The sequence below is a fragment of the Phaenicophaeus curvirostris genome, chromosome 21 (assembly GCF_032191515.1).
Source record: "Phaenicophaeus curvirostris isolate KB17595 chromosome 21, BPBGC_Pcur_1.0, whole genome shotgun sequence".
In the NCBI taxonomy this organism is placed as follows: domain Eukaryota; kingdom Metazoa; phylum Chordata; class Aves; order Cuculiformes; family Cuculidae; genus Phaenicophaeus; species Phaenicophaeus curvirostris.
In genome coordinates, this window is record NC_091412.1 from 4,014,977 (window position 1) to 4,030,000 (window position 15,024).

General features: G+C 41.7%; 1 protein-coding gene across 6 annotated transcripts in view; it reads left to right on the forward strand.

Moving 5' to 3' along the window:
- AUTS2 (activator of transcription and developmental regulator AUTS2) overlaps window positions 1-15,024 on the forward strand; it is a 767,857-nt gene that overhangs the window by 562,107 nt on the left and 190,726 nt on the right. The window lies entirely within an intron of this gene.

Consider the following 15,024-nt stretch of genomic DNA (forward strand, 5'->3'; position numbering starts at 1 on the left):
ATCTGGATGTGCACAGATAACCGAAGAAAATGCTAAGTAAAAACAAATGGCTAAGAAACATCCAATAAAGAACTATGTATGTGGGGGTAATACCCTATGTCCAGACCAACATAACAATTTTGGTTTTTGTCAGCTACTGAGAGAAATCCCAGCATTCCCAGACTCGCTGGGTGTTGCAGTGCATCTAGTGGATACATCTCGGTAACTTCTGCATTTTTAGTCAAATGGCATGAGATTCTTTTTTCTTTCACAGTCTTTTCTGCTTTTTTCCCTGACAACACGTGATGTAACATTATTGCTAGACAAGGAATCATTTATGGCATAAAGTTGCCGTGCTTTAAGGCACTAAAGGTACAAGCCGTTATCCGTTATGAGCTATAGGCTTTTCCAGTTTGCATACATTTATCTTATTGAAGGGCAGGTAACAGGCTGCCATTGTTCCTGGCACAGAGAAGATAAATAAAGCCGAGTGCCATTCAGGGGGTCAGATGTATGTATTTATTTATTTATTTATTTGTTGTGTTTACTTATTTATTATTTGCAGACTAAATAGGATGTAATGAGGGAAAACAAGAGCAGAACTTTTGTTCTTCTGGCCTGCAAATTCTATGGTCATCTCATGGAGTAAAGTCAGGGTTTATGAATGTTTGTGTCTGTGGCTGATCATTCGTAATGTGAAGAGTGTGTTTTGATGAGGGTAGTGGCATGTGACTCCGGAGTGCTGTTCCTGACTTTCTGACCCTATGCCAATCATTTAATCTCTGAATTACTCTTGACAGAGTTTATAGTTCCATTTGTAAATAGGGTATGTTAACATTGTCCTGCCTGGAACTCTGTCATGAGGCTTTAATTTATCAATATTTGTAAAACACTTTGAGCCACCATATAAATGCAAGTCATTAATATATCTTATCTAAAAACCTGTTTATGTTCAGTCTTAATCCAGACGTGTTCTAGATAGCTTTGTTCTGTTGTTAACAATCTTAAAAAAACATACCAAAAAGAGTTTATTAAAGGGTCTGCTAAGATTGAGTGCATCTTAAAAAGAAAATTTAAATCTCCTTAATGTTTTGACTGTGCTCATAAATGAGGAATGTTGTTGCAATAATTCATACCAGATCTGGGGACACACGATCACATGCATTCGTATTAAGCAAAGCACACAATGTAGAATGTACACCAGCTCAATGTTTCATTGCTGGCCTTACACAAGCTGCAAGAGGACAAATAACGTAATTTGGGTTTGGAGACCAAAGAAAAAACAATTACTTTTTTCACAACTGTAATCTGCTTTAAGACAGTGGGGTGTTATACTTGAATAAGACCACAGAAGTGGAGCTTTCAGGTAACGATAATGGAATCTTGCTCCCTTTTTCTGCTTTACCTGTAACTATTGCCCCTTCTTCCTTGTTTTCCCCACGTCACTCCCTGGCTTTTCTTCTCATTAAAGTCAGTAAGTCCGTGCTATGGACTTGGATAGGGTGTATTGGTTTCATAAAAACTGTATTACTGGGGCCTTTATCTATAGTCTTCAGTGCCTAAAGCCTCTTCTTTAATGCCCTGGCTACACTGTGCCTAACACCATGTACCTCTCATGAATATTAAAAAGTAATATTAAACATAGAAAATAGTTGATTGGTTGAAATATGCACATGGAGGCCTGAAAATTAGATGTAGCCAGCAATATTCGACCTCATAATTAAATTACTTGTAAATATGTATGTATATATTAACACCTTTACTAACTGATTTCAAAAGATTCAGTGTGCAAGAAAATAACATTTGTGCAAGTAACTTTTTGTCATTGGGTGGATATGGTCAACTAGAACTGCCAGACAAAAGGGTTGTCCTGGGAGAGCTCTGAGGAGACATACATATGGGAACAGCCCTTGGATGCTGTGTGTCATTCTTTCCCTCGTGTTTCCCCCTCTCTGTGACTTAGTCTTTCCATTTTTTCTGCTTTCCTTCTTTCCTGTCCTCTAGAACAGGCTTGCAGCCACCAGTGAGCTAGAACTGCTGTGTTACTGGTGCATGACCAACCATTTCCATATCTCTCTCCTAATAAATGGACACTGAGAACAATACCATATGGGTCTTCGTTCAGTGTAAATCTGCAAAATCCTAATGAGCTTAATGATACTATATTGATTTACACCAAATAAGAATTAGTCTCTCACCAGTGCAGACTACACAAAAGCATGAAAACATCCTTTTTTTTAGTGTCTTGTTCATGTGTGGGTTTAACAGCATTTTCCCCTTTCCTTTTAGCTCTGCATTTTACTAGGAGTGTCACTCCAAGACCCTTGCTGTTAGTGATGTGGAGATTTATCTTGGCCCGTTTCCACGGTGACACCTAAGAAAAAGTCATTTTGAGGCGCTGACCTGTCCTATGTTGTGTGAAACACCAACATTTTTACTCCTTTGGTGTTTCCTCAGAACACAGAGGTACATAAATGGTTGAAGCCTTTAATAAATAGACATGTGTGGGTCCTGTTTTTATTGGTATGATGCCGGTACGGTAACAAAAGCATCACAGTTATACAAGGCACCTGGGAGCAAGTAAGGGAGAAGGAAAAGAACTGCACAGTATAAAGCAGCCTTTTCTCTCATAAATAGCTGGCTGAAAAATAACTTGGTGAAATATAAAAACATGACAGCGTGTGTGTGTGTGTGTGTGTGTGTGTGTGTGTGAGTGACGGTAGGTCCAGCGGCAAACTGGCTTTGAGACCTAAATGCTAAACTACCTGAAGTGGAGAGGTTATAGTTTATTCCCAGCTCTGCTTACTGGGTCACAAAGAGCAGCTGGAGCAGAAAATTGTATGCAGGAAGGAGTGCGAGGCTGCCAGGGCCAGGGGCAGCGCTGGCTCCACTGACTGGAGAGCCGGGACGCGGGGCATCCTGCAGCCAAAACTCTTCTGCTGGGGCACCGGGGGAAAGCCTGGCTGGAGGAAAGGGCTTGCAGCAGTGCAGAGGTGACTTTCAGAAAGAGAGAGCTGGCAAAATATCTGCATGTAGAGTAAACTGGCCAAAAGGGGAGGCAGATAGGACATCTCTTCTGCAGATGTCTTCTTTGCAGACTGGAGGAGGAATGCATGAAGGGAAGGGATATGGATTTTTAATGACTGCAAATGGGATAGATCTCAATGTTACGTTCCTTTTGTAAGACAGCAACTCATTCTCCTGTGTTGGGGCATTTCTTCCACGCAGAAATAACAAAAGGAAAACTTGAGCTGTTACCACGCTTTCCTGAATTAGCATGTTCTCTCATTGTTTCCCGTGTTGTGATCTGTTCTTGTTGCAGTTAATAGGTTCAAATACAGATTACAAACCTCTTAGTTTTGCGGTATATTCTGAATATAGATGAGATACGTATATTTTCCTTTTTTACCCATTTGGACATTTCGGTACATCCAGGGATCGGAATAGCAGGCAGTTCCTTTAAATGAGAAGGGGAAATGTGAGGTGTGTAGGAGAGGGAGGGCCTAATTTTAAGTGCTAGTCAACTGCAACCACTGATAATCTGGAGCCTGTTCAAACCCATTTAGAGAACCGTTGAATTTTTAAGTGCCTTTTGATTCTCTCTTTCATTTATTTTAACTGATCTGCAGGGATTAGGAGCTTGGTAGGGGAACACCATAATGCTTGCCAAAATGTGTGAATAATTAGAACGCCAACGATGTGTGCCAGATAGGAGGGGAGTATTCACACTTCTGATTAGATTCACTGAAATACTGTTGTAAATCATGGCTGCCAAGGTAACTTAGAGCTGTGTTAAGTTTCTACAGCCACAGGAGCCAGCTGTGGCGCAGCAGCGAATCTGTCTGCCGCCAGCCATAGGTGGGGACGTTTCGAGATGATTTATTTTGCAGTGAAGCAGGAAGGGCAGAGATTTGAGGGTGTAGTGTCACATAGGTTGTGCAAACCAGATTTAGATGCTGACTTCTGTATGCTTACTACTGAAAATCAGGTGAATAGAGGATAGATTACTGTTCAAAACAGTAGATTCACCAGCTTTATGAGAATCTTTTCATTTCCCAGACCTGAATTTTGACAAATGCCAATAGTGGGTACGATGGCCTAGGGGGAAAAGTAATGCAAGGTTTACCTGGCATCCCTTTTACCAATCCATAACCCTCAGGGAGCTGCAAGGAAGAACAACCTCTCCCTGGTGTTCTGCAGCGCTCCTGCATACAGCCAAAGTACAGTCTTGCAATCATGATCCTGCCTCTCTGCTGCCCTTTGTCCACCCAAAGGCTGCCTGGAGTGGCTGATGGCCACCAGATTGCTATGCTCAGCAGATATTTTACTGCCAGATTATATTATTGGTGCAGAAAGTTGATTAAACTGCCAGGTATAATCTTAAAAAAAAACCCAAAGACCTATATGAAATTTGTTCATAACTGTACAGCTTTCCTTTCATGTGATCCCAAGTCCACACATTTGATCCCAAAGGCAACGTGCATCAGCATGAAAAGGAGAAAATGGGAGTCTCTGTTCTCAAATGAGGGGCTGAGTGAGTGCTAGAGCTCACTAGAGCATTAAATCACACCTACGTTCAGTTCAGATTGCCTCTGTGATCTTAACAAGTGCTATGCTTGCCAATGAGAGAATACACACCTCACAGGTAATGGATAGAAATTCCGTGTGAATGAGGCATGGCCAGGATGGTAGCTCGTAAAGCCTTGAGGAGCTCCAGCTGTCATGTTGCCTTGGTCTTTCTGGTTTGGGAGATGATGTAGGGCATGTCTGTGCTGGAAGGGCTGTACCTGCTGACTCTTCAGTAAGCTTCTAGCAACGCTGTGTCCTCAGCACCCCACTCCAGGCCAAAATGACACTGCACAAACCTCACACATCTCCCTTCTTGCTCTTCCTTTGGAGCACACCTGCGTGAGGAGACCTACAGCTAAACAGCAGCAGAAATTAAGTCACATTTCCTAGTTCGTGATGTCTCCACCCATCTTCCTCCATCAGGTCTATAAGTAAAGGCAAGCCCAGAGGCAGAAGAACTGAGTCCACAGGTTTTTTTTTCTCAAGTACTGTATGGACAGGTTGGTTGCAGACTGCATGGAGTGGAATAGATAGTGGAAGAGATGTGGTATTTTCTTCTTTTCCTAAAACACTAAGACTGTTCTTACAGCCAATGTAGCTTTATCCAGAAGTGTAACTGGAAAGTACTGTGGAGCTGTGTCACCGTTCACGGTGAAGGAAAGTGCAAAGATCTGGTGAACAGCATGAATATACGGAGGTGTTTGTAAGATTTGATTGAAAGGAGTAGAACTTTTTGTTGCTTTTTCAATGATTTAGAACTATATTGTATTATTTTTCCCTCCGTTTAAAATGAAGGGTTTGTTTCTTTTGCTTTTAAATTGTAATTCTTTAACCACAGTCAGTTTCAGTCATGCCACTTTCCTATTTGAATGGGCTGCTTTCCTGTTCTTCCTCTTAATTTTCCTTTAGAAATGGATAGCTACAAACCCAAAATTTTAAACAAAATCAATTCAAATCCATCTTCATCTTTCAAAAAGTTCACAGAGATAGAAAGGAAAACAGCCTTTCAAAATAAAAAATGTTTATTATGCCTGTGCTTGCAGAAGGTAATATAGCACGTACGAATAGGGCAAGGTTTCTTCTGCTCTGCTAGCAGCTTTGTAGTTCAGTGCACTGTTGTCTGGAGATGCCCTTGTTTCTCTCCTCTGTGAGACAGAAACCCCCTTTGAAGTGGAACAGCAATACAGAGTACAAGGGTAAAGGATCATGAAACAGGACATGACAGAGGACGGCTTGTAACCCAAATGGAATGGAGAAAATGAGCAGCACATGAGGAATGTAAAGAGAGGGGAGAGGCACATCAAAATCACCTAACCATCTCTGATGTCTTTAGAAATGGAGAGAGACAGAAGAAATAATACATATGACTCCCTTTAAATCATAAAAACTATTTTTCACAACTCAGTGGAGGTATGAAGGAGATTTCTGTGGAAGGCTGTGATCCTTGTAAAGTCCCAGGGACTCGCTCAATGCAAATTAACATTTGGCAAGGGGAAGAAAAAATACCTTCAGCATTGCTTGGCCTTTTAACTACATAGACAACTTATTTGCACGGTGAAAGTGTTCCTCTGTAAAAGGTCACAATCGATGTTTGGCATCTTTGGTGTGATGTCCTCTCTCTTTTGTGTCTTACGTACCCAGTTTTACCTGTCAAAACCAGTTTAACAAATTGAAATTCATGTTGTTGGAAGCCAAGAGAGTCTTTGCTCCTCTTTGCCATTCCTACCCTTCCACCCCTGCTGCAGGTGCTCTGGGAGTAGGGTTATGTTTTGTGACATTGCACAAACAGTTTGAACTGATACTCAGAAATATTTGGATCAGTTCAAATTTTGTATCGAAACCTCTGACTTCCATTGGCAATTAATTGGTGAGAGGTTTTCCTGTTGGACTTCCTCCCTTGATGTTGTCCATCAAAAGAAACTATTATTGGTAGAAGTCTGTTTAAAGACAGTTTTTCCCTTTGAGAATCTTAACAGACTGGATGTTAGCAGAGTAGTGGGGATAAGAAACTCTCGCAATGAGCAGGTTAGTGGTAGGTGCCTTTGGGTGGATGTCTTCTTCCAGTAGTCATTGGCAGCATACTGGGCTAGATGGACCCTTGGTCCTACATCCAGCAACTTCTGTGGTGCATTCCCCTGCATCTCCCATGGCATGGGAGTTGGAACTGGATGATCTTCAAGGTCCCTTCTGCCCCAAACCATGCTGTGTTTCCTCAGTTTCCATACCGATTGATACAGAATTCATGGGAATTCTGAGGTACTGCTGCTTCTTGGAAAAGAATTGAAAAGTGGTGCTTTAAAACAATGTTTTTTAATTGAATAAATTTATACGTTGCAAGAATGTGCTCTACGTATTTCAAAAGATTTATGGGTATGAGTCTCTTATGCCAGCGGTATAAATTAGGAGTGATTTTACTGCAGTTGTGCTAGTAGGAGTTAATCTTAAATGAAGAAAGACTCAGTGTCCTAAGTGTGTAGCTTTTCAAAGAGAGGCATGAGGGTGACATTTCTAATAGAATCACTTTTAACAACTGCATTTTACCACTGCCTGACTTTAAAATCCCAGCTCAGCCTCTGAGATCCTATTTTATCCAGAAAAGGGTACTTGCTGGCCTGTCCACCTGCTTTGGCAGCAATGTGGGGCTTGCTAAGGATGATAGAGCCAAGGGCTTTGCTGGTGGGGAATGTTTTCCACATCCCATCTGCATCCCTGCAGAACTTGACCATTAGTCAGGCTACTTCTAAATGATGCATCTCTTTTAGAGATTTCTACTGATAACAAATGAAAGAGCTTTTTTTTTTTTTTCCTTACCTCATTATGCAGGCAGCTGTGTGACAGCGTTCTGACAAACTGTGTTATCTCAGGCTTCCAGCTGCAAGCTGTTCTCATCAATACTGCTGCGAACAGTTTCCTACTAACCCCTTCGCCTTTGTGTCCGTTTTTATCAGAATTTAATTTTAATGTGAGGACAGTCAAATATAATGCCAGATGTGGGGAGCAGATAGTTTCCTTTGTATAAGAACATAGCAGGGGAGGTCTTCTAAAGGACCAGCCACACGGAGCGCGGATGGACTGTGCTGGAATCATTATGTTTGATTCCTGTGGATTATTATTTTTATTATTATTATTCTAAAGTTACCGTTTCAACCTTTCCTCACATTTGCTTTGGCACCGAACTGGAAAGAGAAATTAAACAACAACAAAAGAGCTGTAATTTAAAAGAAAATTAAAAAAGCAAATGCGCATCCCTCGGTCCAAGTTTGCAGCATGCTGAAAAGTGCTCAGTCTGCTTTTCTGTTGACTCCTTTCAGATTCAGGAAATTCTTGTCTGGCATCTGCTGAAGTTACTATTTCTGAAAACTGTGACCTCATTCCCGCAGGTAGAGTACCCCAACCTTAGCTAGTGAAGGTACAAACAAATCTATGTATGCTCAGGATGCAGAAGGACAGAATACATTTCCCTCTAGCATGGTGTTGTTTTCGCTTAGTTTTCAGCAGAAACTGAGCTCTATTTTGACAGACAGGCTGAATATTGTTGAAGAGTTGGTTCCAGTTTTGCTCAATCATGTGAAAAGAGGCAAGCCAAAACCAATCTACCCTTCACAATTTTTATTCTAATAAGTAATGCAAAAAAAAACCAGTTTGGAAGAGGATTGCCCCCTTATCCTCCTATTTAAGTCATCTTTGTTTTCATCATAAATAATAGCTTCATACTGAGGCCTCCAAACTCTTACCTTACAATTTCTCTTACATTTAGCGCTAACCTTGCTAAAGGAGTGGCATGTAGGCTCATGTTTGACTTCTTGCGACTCTGCACCTTTAGAAGTATTTTAACTCATTTATGACACTGAGCAATGATTTGTTGCACTTTAAGAAATGAAGTTACTGTCCTGAAAGAATTCATTTTGTGTTCTTGAGTGGTACGGTCACTTATTAGTCCAAGAATTCTCATAATTTAGTACTCTAAGTAGTTCAAGACTAATTACCAGGATAGTTTTCTTGTAGGAGTAATGTCATCTATGCCTATATATAGGAAAGCTCTCATGTTAAGTAGGTTTGTATTACTTTAAAACAGACACATAGATGTGCACACGTTTGTGTTGATTTGGGTATTTAATGCAGTCCCCATTGGCCCCAATAACTGCTTTGCTCTTGCTGCTTTATCCTCTCTCAGACATATATACGCAGGCTTTTAAACCAAGACAAAGAAAATTCAGTTGTGTCTAACAAGGAGAGTGGAATAAGATGTAAGCTTATTGAATGAGGGGGAAAAAAAATCACATTAACCCCATAAAATACTCAAGGTACACACTTGAAGACCTTCTTTAAAGCTATTGTGGAAAAATATCTGTTCTTGTCAAAAGCTGTCCTGCATTGCTAGTGAAAAGGTATTAGGTGCAGGTGTCAAACATGCCTAATGAGGCATGAGGAGTTGACAGCAAAATAACAGAGATTATAGGTACAGAGGATTGTGAATGAAGTGTGAATAGCAGCGTGGATGTATGACTGACACAGAAAAGAGGAGAAGACAGGCAAGAAGAAAGAAGATCCATCACTCACTTAAGGAGAATGGACATTTTGAATCACTTGATTGATATCTTCCTATCCAGTAATCCTACAACTTTTAAGATCTACATTTAAAAATAACCTAAATCGTTCCTCCAAGAAATCATGAGTTTATTATAGGTCTTCAGGGTATTTTGCCTGACGCTGAGAGCAGAGGAGAAACATAACAAATGGCTCTATGTTTGTGTATTAGCACGTAGAAAGTTGGGGCACACCAATCTGCTTTGTCAAATTAACAGCCTATTCCTGAAGTTAAAAAGAGATTCAAGAAGCGATATTTAAAAACAAAACTCTTATTCATACCATTAATCATCTAGAAGTAATTTATTGTTAGGTTGTATGTTAGCCTCTCCATTTCATCTGGAGGCAAGTATGAAGGCCAGTTTTTAAGGGATTGTTCTAGAGAAAGTTGATGTTCCTGATGTATTTTATAGCCCAGACCTCCTCTCCATCTGTTGCTTTCTTCTGTTGGATGGAGTCAAAAAGTCTTTTTATGTCTAAACCATAAATCTAAAATCCTTAAGATATGAGTAATTTCATGGGTAAAATTCCAGATGTTATTGGTGTTATGAAAATGCCTGGACAGCTAATGTCAGAGTTAAAACCTTCTCCCTGACCTATTTCAATCTGAGTATAAAACTCCATCATAGTAAGCTGTTGTGCCTTTCTTTGGCCTCCATCTAGATGAAACAGCAGGGTGATATATAAAGTTTGTATTGATGAGACAGAATACCTTGCCTCTTGGCTAAGAAAAATAATTATCCTGCTCAGATAATTCATGCTCTTGGCACATTTGGAAACAGCCTGGGGGCTCAGGCTTGCTTCCTTTGAACTCAGTGGGAGTTTGGGGGTTGATTTGAATGGGAGGAGGTCCTTGGTCTCTGGGTGTTGTGCCGTCTGGGTCTCTCTTAGTCTGTATGGTACTGCTCTGGGTATCCATGGCCAAATGATTACAAGGGCTGTTGTGTAAAATGAGAATAATCTAAACCGGAGTGGATTGACGTGAGAGAAAGTAGGGAAGGCAGGAAAACCCAATTTGTCCTTAACTAAGCAGCATGAATGGTCAGCACCCATCCTTGTGCTTGGATGGAGCCAGGAGGAACTGTCTGGCTGAACGTGGCAGCAGATGGTTTCCTCCTCACTACCCACCCCCCCTCTTTTTCTTTCAGGTTTTCAGTACATGAATAACAAAAGTTATTTAACAACAACAACAATAACAATAACAACCACACACACCCCCCCCAACCCTCACCTACAGGGAATTGTTTCCCCTCAGGATAGATAGATATATAAATGGAGTAATAGGTAGCCCGCCTCCGTTTTGGGGGGGCTGGGGGAGTGTTGACTGCTGTTTGCTTATACCCCAGCGGTGTTAACAAGCAGTAGATTGTTAGTGACAATCACACACTCTCTGGCACTTAAAGCAGAAGGCTTGATTTAATCGCAGAGCTGTCATTTATTATTCTGTTGTGCTATTCCACAGGGGGAAACGACTGATCAAGCGCCTGCTCCCCAGAGCAGAGGGCTCTTTCTTTCTTTTTTTTTTTTTTTTTTGTTATGTCTAAATCCTCAATACAAATTGCAGTATTTCTGGACTCCCAGCGGGACCCATTAGTGCCTGTGGGGCATTAAAGATCATTAATAGTGCTGTCAGATGGGGAGAGAGAGAGAGAGGGAGTGAGAGACAGAGGAAGCCAGCAAGCCAGCCGGTTGCTTAGCTTTCTCAGAAATCGGAAATTAATACATCTGCTTCATTAATACTGGCCTGTGTTTGATGTTTGTTAGCTGGCAACTTTAATGATGTAGGTTAGCACCAGTTGGGCGCTTGCATGAATTGGATTCTTTCAATTACCTAAAGTTCCTTTTCCCCATCCTCCACCCCCCTCTTTCTCTGCCCAAAAAGTCAGCCCTTAATTAGCAACTCTAAAAGAAGAGGAAGAAGCAGGAAAAAAGGCTGGGGTTTTTCCTTCCCCTCCCCAAGTGTGACAGTCACGATTTGCAACCTTGCCTGTATCCCATTAACTGTAGCTCTCTTCCAAGCATTTAGCTGTATGGTAATCGAGAAGAAATGTTTTAATCACTGTGAACAACATGTTAATCAGTGCTGTGACTGAACACTAGGTATTAATTGGGTTAGGGTAAAGTGCTAATGTTTGCATCCAAGAATGCTGCTATCGAGTGCAAAGAAGACACAGATTCAGTGCTTTTGGCAGCTATTAAACCCAAGGCAGCTTTGACTGGCAGGGTGACAGGCTGTAAGGAATCGGTTCAGCCCAGCCAGAGCAAAGATAGTGCTGCTGTGTGTCCTCAGCCTTCAGCTCCCCTTCTCTTAACTGTCTGTTGTGTCCAGTGAAGTTTATCCAAGACTTCTCTTATTCGTCTTTTCTTCTGACAGACTAAGTAGCCTCCCTGTCTTTGGGTCTCAGCGCAAAGGGTGAAGGTCCTTCTTGCACAGTTTGTGGATTTTGTCTAGAACGTTCAAGAATGGTCTTCTCTAGATGTGTTCCATGCATTACTCTTGCCTCACTTGATCCCTGTGCATCATGTACCACCCATTGCTTCAGGCATTTCAGAATGAAGGTCCATGGGCTATATCCAGCGTACAAAACGGTACTGAGATTGTCTAGTCAGAGTCAGTGTTACTTGCCTAATCTGTGGCATCTGTTCCTCAGAAAATCTAGGTTAAAGACCCAGCCTGTGGTTGCATCAGGGCGGAGAAAAGCTGAGTTGGCTATCAGTCGCTGCCAAGGTGCTATTGCTGCTTTCCAGAGAGCTGCCCAGGAGAAAGGCAGAAGGCATGACCTGAGGTTTTGTGGAAGATCACAGTAGTTAACGCCCTCATCTCGCTGCAGTGCTGCTTCTGCCTGAAGTCTGGATTATGCCTCAAGACTGTCACTCCCTTCCTTCCTCTCCCCACTCCTAGAGGTTATGAGCTGGTAACTGCGCTCTTCCAGACCTGAGAAGCCGTTACATTCGAGGAATTCCCACTGAAAGCATTTGCAAAGCAGGGAGGTGCTTTTCTACCTGCAAGCCATCATGCAGGCAGTGTGGTCAGCAGGAAGATGAAGTTGGGTCTGATGAGACCACGACAGTCTAGGTACAGCAGTAAAAATAGAAGTGATCTCGAAGGCAAAATAGATTAGCTCTGGAGTGGGTTTTGTTTCATTTGTTCCCCTTGGTGTAGCTTCAAAGTGCAAGATGCAATGGTTCAATATGAAAAATTAGTTGTTTTCCATGAAGAATCCACCACTAGCAGAAGTCATTCTGTAAAATGGTCCAGCAATAGCCATTTATAGCAGTGACTGATTTATGCTGTTTAAGAAAGACACCTCTCTTGTTACTCAATTAGCCATGAACCATTTGCAACAGGGATACCGGGGGATACAGCACATACAAAAAGAAAAGACAGATTGCTTTGGTTTTGGCAATTGCCTTCTCTTTAAGGCTTAAAGTAGACTAGAGGAGATTAGACTGAAATCCAGAAAAGAATTTGTATTTTCCTCATGTCCACAACACCTTTCCGTGCTGCAGCTTGTCCAGGCAGACCTTTGAGAACAAATCCCAACCATGCAGAGAGTAGGAGCCAGTTTCTGGCAGGGATCATCATTAGGTGACTCTGGTAGTTTAAGCTACAAAACCTTTTCAAGGTTTTGCTTTGTTTGTGCACTTCAGACAAGTGTGTTGTGTCCTCAAAGACCTTTGAGGAAAAAGCACCATGGAATGAGAGGCACTGGGCTGAGATTCCTGGCCTTGGTTGGACTCCCAGGTCTGCCCCAGCATCTCTGTGACACAGACAAATCAAGGCTAGACTCAGAGGTATTTAGGTGCCGACTCCCATAGAAATGACATGGAATTAAAAGGCAAAACTCCCACAAGGATAAGTCTCTCCTTGTATTCTTTCTAAAATGGAAGTGCTTCTCTCTCTTTCTCCTGTCTTGACCTTTTACACTCCAAGGGTGGTGTCTGTGTGACACATCATGTCCTGCCGAGAAGCAGGGTGTAACAACGGTTCCATGCTGCTCACATACACTTCTCATGCCTTTGAACATCAGCACGTGGCAGGGTGCAGACGTACCCTCTGGTCTTTAGCCTGTCTGACAGGGAGTGCTGTAGCTCTGCTGAGCTGGGATATTGTCAACCTGATTTTGCCATGAATCAGGCATCACCTTTCCCCAACAGCCAAGATAGGAACATAAGTATTTCTTTCCAGTTTGCTCCTGCTCAGTTCAAATAATATATACATTGTTAGAAGATACAGCAGTGGTCATCCTATAGTAAGGAATATAAAACTATGGCCTGGTATTTCCAGCATTTAAAAACATTCTTCATGGTCTGATACCAGTGAGCATTTTTTGTAGATATGGAATTATTTCACTAAAACACGCTTGATGCTTTCATCCTTCTGTTGCAAGTAGAGGAACTGAGATATGCCATGACTTCCCCAGTGTCCCATGATAAACAGGGGCAAAGCCAGGTTTAAAGCCTACAAAGCCATTCTGTTCTCTGCCAATGAAGTAGTTTCATTTTGTCCGCTGGTTTAGAGCTGCACGCTCTTCCTCGCAGATCTACTGTATTACCGATTTCCAACTGCTATATGGAACGTCTGAAACAAAGTTGATGGGGTTGCTGGGAATACTTCTTATAGGCAGTGAAAGCTCCACCTGGATGAATGGTGTCTAATGGAAAGAAAGGGAGAAATAGCTCTATGTGCCTTGAAAAGAATCACCTGGACTAAGGGAAATGCCTTTCCAGGGAGGATAGGAGGGCTGTAATGACCTGTCTTGCTGGGGAGGCTGGTCAACATTCAGTGATGCTTGTTGTGAGCTGATTTAGTAAGTTCAAGTAAGACTTTATTGCCATGTCTGTGCCTTTTCCCTTCCCACCGGTAGGAAAACATTCATTGCTTTTGCTGTGAATGCAAGCCCAGTCTGGCGCCACTGGTTTCATGTTCATAGCCCTGTGACTTAATATCTACTGCATAACTGAGCTACCAAGTAGGTTAAGATCCTTGTAAGTGAGACTTTTATTATATGCAATGGTGCACCACCATGGACTGTAATTGGATTTTTTTTTTTTATTGATTATGTGGTTAACTTTCCTTTTCACAGCAATAAATCTCAGACACCATTTAACTTTGTAAAGTGAGGAGGAGAGGAAAGTATCAGGTGAGGATTGACCCTTCCTGTATTCCCCCACCCCCTCTCTTTTTTATTCCCCCTTCTGTTTTTTTCCTGTTGTTTTTTTTAATTCCTGGGTCTTTCCTTAGGACTGCTGTCAGGTGAGCTGGTAGGGGGGCTGTGCTGTCTCTGACAGCTGAGCGCCACAGGACTCTCTCAGGCATGCTTGACAATGCAAGCCCCATTCAGAGAGGTTTCAGAATTTGGCTTTCGTTGGTGCCAGCAATTATGAAAGAGGCACACTCAGCTTTAAGCACTCAAGTGCTGATGGACAAAGTGCTGGTTTAACAGATCTGCCTAATGGGGAGCAGGTGAATAAATACACGATTAGAGAGCCCTTCACAATAACAGCCTTATTATCACATATTATGTAAAATTTGAATTCCTTGAGGCTTTTTTTTTTCTTTCTTTCAACTGATGATCTCAATTGTGTTTGAAAATACATATATGATTCCCAAGATTTCAACAGATATAACAATCTGAGTTTATGAAAATATTCAAGGTTGTCTATCAGGTCATCTGAGGTTACTGTAATAACAGACAGATTTGGTGTGGTAGGAAGCTCTAGCTATTCTCATCGACTTCAACAAGTACTAGCAAAACTCAGGCTTTCAGTGCTGATGGTGAGTTTTGTAAGTTCTGAGGACAGAAGGGGAACTTTCATTGCAAGATGTATGGATAGCTTCTTTATTTTTCTAATTGAGTACAAGGAAGGCCTGTGTGCAATCAGAGA